The sequence below is a fragment of the Arvicanthis niloticus genome, chromosome 9 (assembly GCF_011762505.2).
Source record: "Arvicanthis niloticus isolate mArvNil1 chromosome 9, mArvNil1.pat.X, whole genome shotgun sequence".
Lineage (NCBI taxonomy): Eukaryota > Metazoa > Chordata > Mammalia > Rodentia > Muridae > Arvicanthis > Arvicanthis niloticus.
In genome coordinates this window covers 36,401,626-36,407,625 of record NC_047666.1, presented here as the reverse complement: position 1 = coordinate 36,407,625, position 6,000 = coordinate 36,401,626, and positions in this window count along the sequence as shown.

Here is a 6,000-nt window from a genome sequence, read left to right as displayed (position 1 = left end):
ATTTGCCAGCGCCACTGTGTGTGTCAGGGCAGTGATTGGTGGGTGATTTTTAGACAAAGGCCCCTAAATACTTCTGCTCCTTCACAAGCCAATTTAAAGTAAAGGTTTCAGAGTTGACAGAGCAGTTTATCAAAGCAAGAGTCCACCTCCAGAGATTTACTCTGCCATAGAGATTGGAGACTGGCTGGTGGAGATTTTAACTCAAGTTTCTCTTCAGCTTCCCCTAGTGGCCCCATTCTGAAATCCTTTTTGCATGATGGGAAAACACAAGCTGAATAGTTCTTCTGCGAGAAAGCAAACTTCGTTGTCATCTCATGTCTACTCAATTACTTGGATCTTAGAAGATTTTACTAACAAATCCTTCCATGACTGCTCAACCAGCTCCCATTCAATACACCATCAAATCACATCCAGATGGCTATGGGCCACTTCCAGTAGAGGACACCATACAATGGTTGCAACAGTATTTGTGAGATGCCATTCCTCTAAAGCAGGGCATCCTAAACGCTTTTGAACAGCTTCAGTCACTATGCCAGCCCTTCATAGACAACCCTGCAAGATAGCCCTTCTTCTTTCTACTCCACCCCCCTGACCTTTTGCTGTTGGGTCCTGTCATGCTGCTTTTGAGGTGCCTCTTCCCTCTTATATGATGTGGTTCCTTTTCCCCTTTTCTAGCCAACTATTATTCTTCTAGGAATTTATCCTTGTTTTGCATCTGTGTTTGGTGTCTCTGAGTGTCTGCTAGGCTTACATTTTCCATGATAGCTGTATTCCTCTACCACCCATCTTTCTACCCATTGTTCCCTGTCTATTGTGGGATCTGTGAAGTCAGGGATTTGTCTGTCTTTGCTTATGTTTGTAGGCCGAGATCCATCTGTGTCTCCATAGCTATCTCTTGAACACCACTGGAGTTAGAGGGGCTGCAATGTTGTCCATTCAAATTCATTTCCCATTAGTATATAGCTTGCCCTTGCTAGTGATGTTGTGATGACAATAAACTTTGTATTGACAGGATTTGTGTGGATTTCACATATCACAGGCTAAAATATTAAAAGGTAATTGCATCTCAACTAAACATGCACAGGGTTTTGTTTGTTTTGTTTTGTCATTATTCCCTAAATAATACAATATAAAGACCATTTCTGGCTTGAGACATGGCTTAGCAGTTAAGAGTGTTCACTTGCTGCTTTTGTTTAGGACTTGGGTTTAGTTCTCAGCACCCACATGGTGGCTTACAACAAGTGTAACTACATTCCCTGGGGATCTGGTGCCTCTTCTGGCCTCCATGGACACTACACCCATGTGCAGTGTATGAGCAGTCTGTGATCAGACATACCTGTAGACAAAATTCCTTACACATTATAAAAATCATTTCTGTTGCACTTGTGTTGTAGTTGTTAAAAGCAATCTAGAGATGATTTAAAGTAAAAATAATCTGCATACACTATAAGCAAGTAGGACACCAATCTAGGTAAGTTTTCAGCATGTACAGATTTTGGTATCTGTAGGAGATCTTGGAAGTAATCTTCTAAAGACACCAACTTACAACTCTCTTCTTATACCCAGGTTAGAGAAAAAATCTGTGGAGTTAACTTTCACACACTCCACCATTCCCAGTGGGCCACTCCCAATAAACTTCCAACCACCTAAAGCCATTTTACTTGCTAAGCAAATTCTGCTTCTTGCTTCTGCTTCCTTTCAGATGTTCCCATAAGTATCTTCTAAATAAAAAATATTGAAGTCTCCTATGAGGTTAAAAAATAATCTTCTATCAGTGAATAAAATAACTTTCATTGTATTTCTTGTAGACTAAGAGATAACATTTTAGAAGATTAAATTTGTATTGATTTTTATATATAAATGTAAAACAAGATTGAGTGGAAGCCAAGTGAATTCTGGAAGAAGAATGTGTGTAAGTAGTTCACTTGGTAAAGTGGTGCGCGCTCTCTCTCTTTATGTGCAGCTAGTGAGAGCATTAGCAGGAAGCAAACCTTTAGGGGCGTTTTGCCTTTGTGTGCTGGGAATATGAGTTTGCTCTAGCTAAATTCTCAATGGTAGTGACATTTCATTTATCTCCTGGAAAGTTGTAGGAACATAATACAGTTCCCCAAGCCACTGTAATACTTGGGTTGCTTTTTTTTTCCCCCCAGTGGTACGCAATTGGGAATAATTTGGAAGGTATAAAGGATCGTTTCCTTTATTAATCCAAGTCAGTGGGCCTTGAACTGCATAAAACATTTTATGTCTGTTATGCCTTGTATACACACAAAAGTTCATTAGGGAAGCCCGGACCACCTCCCATGCTGAGCCTGCTGTTCTAGAAGCTGTATCTCTTGCTTGAAATGGTACTGACCTTATATCACTGGGGGGGGGGGGGGGGTGGGCAGATATCCTGTAAAGGGGCAAAGCAGTGGCCCTCCCTGAAGGAGTATTAAAACTATACAAAAACAAAACAGTTTCCATTTTCCTTAAGAGTCTGTACACAGCAGCATGGGAACAGAGAGCTCAGGGAATGTCAGGGCTTGGGTTAGTAAGCCCACTTTGCTAGGGTTTTATTTCCCATTTAAATGCAAAATTTCATAAAGAGGTTAGTGGGGCAGTGTGAGATACTAAATGGGATCTGGTCTCAGAGATGAAAGCAGGAGAGGGGGGACAGGTCTTTACTTAGTCCCCAGGCCTCAGATAAAGGATTGGGACCAACTTTTCCATTCTCTCCCTGTGCTTTCTGGCTTCTCCAGAGAAGGAGCAGGCAGGCAGACCTTACCTTTCTGTAGGAAAATAAGTTTTGCTGTCTGTACCCAACATTGCTTCACTTCCCCTTTTCCTAACCAGGCCACCAAACTTTTGGGTGACACTTCTCTGTTTCCAACCATTTCAATGCTATGGTTTTATTACAAGACTCCCAGTTGTGGACTTTGTAGCATCAACACAAGGACATGTTCAGGGCATTTTAGAATTTGTCAGTCGAGAAAGTCACAAAAATGATCTCAAAGGAAATCTGTGGTATTTAGTCTTAAGGGAAAAAAAAAAAAAAAACTGCTTTAAAGGAACCTTTTAAACGGGTGTTTTCCTTATCTTGCACTTTATGGGGACCACTACAAATATGTGAGGGTATGTTTAGATTGTCATATGTTGAGACAGAGATGCTACAGGCATCTAGAGTCAAAACCAAAGACAGAGAGACAACATCAATGCAGAGGATGGGTAGTGCTAGACCAAGTTGCTGCTCTAAAGGGGAATGATGCATTTTCTCAGGAGCTTTCAAACTTCCTTATTTGATTTGTGAAATTCACCTTTTGCCATTTCTTCCACTCAATAGCATTGTGCCAGTGAGTTGAGGGGACTCACACAGTCTTGGCAACTGAACTCCATCCCAGCTTTAGCTCTGCTTTCACATTTTTTCAAGATCGAAAGCTCTTATCTGGAGTTTCCTCTGTCTTTGGCCTCCTTGGTCTTTTGTCTTTGTCTTTGTCTTTTGTCTTGGTCTTCTCCTTTGGCCTTCCTCTGTCTTTGGCCTTCCTCTGTCTTTTGTCTCCTTGGGAGACAGGAATGCTCTAGAGGGCTTGGTTGTTACCTCAGTCTGTTCACAGTTTCTATTGAGTATCTAAACATTTCTAGGGTTTCACTGGGAACATAAAGAGGGATGAACCAAGAAGGGAAGTGCCTCATGTATATTCTGCTTAAACGTTAAAGAGACTTCAGTCTTATAGTGATCACGCTAGTAGTCTATAAAGCCTTGCATTGGTAAGATCAGGAATAAAAATAAAGAAATTTAACCATCTGAAATATGGAGAAAGTTTATAAAATAATGAAAACGCAGTGTGGCCCTCAGAAACCTCCTTCCTGCTAGTGCCTCACATGGCCTATTGCTAGCTGGTACCCCTCAAATGGCTCTTAATGGGACCTTTTCTCTGTCTCTCGGGGTACCACCATGGCACTGTCATAATTATCTCATAGTTCACGCTGTAGACTGTTCACCAAGGGACTTGTTAAAAACCACAGTTCTAGGCCCCCACCTCCAGGCATTTAGCAAATTAACTCTAGGGCTAGATTTCAAACACAGACTTTGAAAAATATGGTTTTAGTTCAAGGATGAACACCATCTTAAAGTGAAATGATAGGAAAAAGAAGTATTCTAAGCAAATGGTACTAGAAAGGTAAACAGGAATTGCTACTCTAATATAGACAAAACCAGCCTTGAAACTAAAACCCATCAGAAGAGATAAAGGAGGAAACTTCATTCTAATCAAGAGACAATTAACCCAGAAGACATTATAGTCCTAAGCATAAACACACCAAACTCTGGAACACCCAATTTAATAGAGAACATGCTATTAGACTTCAAGGTACCAACTAAGCCCAATTCAATTTCTTTTTCCCCAGGAGATAGGCCATTTGGGACAAAGAAAAAATGGAGATACACTGGAATTAGGTTATATTATATTTTAAATAGACTTAAAAATATCTATAGGTTATTCCACCCAAACACCAATGAATATACATTCTACTCAGCCACACATGGAAATTTCTCTAATATAGACCACATACTGGGGCATGAAACAAATTTCTACAACTAGAAAGAACTAAAATAAATAACTCCATGTATGCTATATGACCACAGTTTAGTAAAGCTTAAAGTCACAAAATAATCTATAGAAACTATATAAACACATAAATATTAACACATTACTGAATGATGAATGGGTCAAAAATCAATATATAAATAAAAATTCTTGGAATTTTTGAAAATGACAACATAACACAATAAAGCCCATGAGAAACATTAACAGTAGTCCAAAAAGGAAAATGTGCCTACATTTTAAGTATATGTGTTAAAAAGTTAGAAACTACATAAATAAATGACCTAAAAGTGCAACTCAAGATTGTAGAAAAACAAGAACAAACCAGGTCTAGTACATGGCAAGAAATAATAAAACTTAGAACAGAAATGAATTAAATAGAAGCAAAAACACTACATAATTAATCAACAAATCTAAGAGCTTGTTCTTTAAAAAGATAAACACAATCAAAATACCTTTAGCATACACACACATATACATATATATGTACACACACACACACACACACACACACACACACACACACATATATATTCTGAAAAGAATCAGATATATACAGGGAAACATTATAACAGAGACACCAGGGATATAGAGTATAAGATAATACTTTAGAAACCTATACTACTTTAAATTAGAAAACATAAACAAGACCAGAAAAGAAGTCAATGAAATAATCCCTAATGATACTCAGCTATATGTGTAGACCAGAGCATAATATAACCATCATCAGAGAAGCTTTATGCAACAACTGACGGAGGCAGAAACAGATACCTGCAGCCAAGCATTCTGCAGAAGAGGGGAAGGAAGAATGGTAGGAGCCAGAATGATCAAGAACACCAGAAGAATACCCACAGTATCGACTAACCATGGCTCATCGGGGATCACAGAGACTGAACCTACAATCAGGGAGCCTGTATGAGTTTGAGCTAGGTCTTCTACATCTATGTTATTGTTGTGTAGCTCCGTGTTCCTGTGGATTCCTATAGAGGCTGTCTCTGACTCGTTTCCCTTGCTTTTGATTAGTATTGATTATAAATTATATTATTGGTTATGAATGTTCTAAGAATTTCTGGTAGAATTCTTTTGTGGGTCCATCTTGGCCTAGGCTTTTTGGGGAAATGGGGGGGGTGGGGGTTGGAGGATGGGTTGCCTCATCCAGCCTTAATATGAGGGGATGTGTCCAGTCCAATTACAACTTGGTATGCCATGTTTGGTTGATATCCCTGGGAGGCCTCCTTTTTCTATAGAGAAATGGAAGAAGAATAGACCTCAGGGAGAGGGGAGTGTGGGGGTAAGACTGGGAGGACAGAAGGAAGGAAAAACTGTGGTTGGTATGTAATATATGAGAGAAGAGTTTATTAAAAAAATGTACATACAAAAAATTAGAAAAACATAAAAGGAATGGATGAATGTTTAGCTT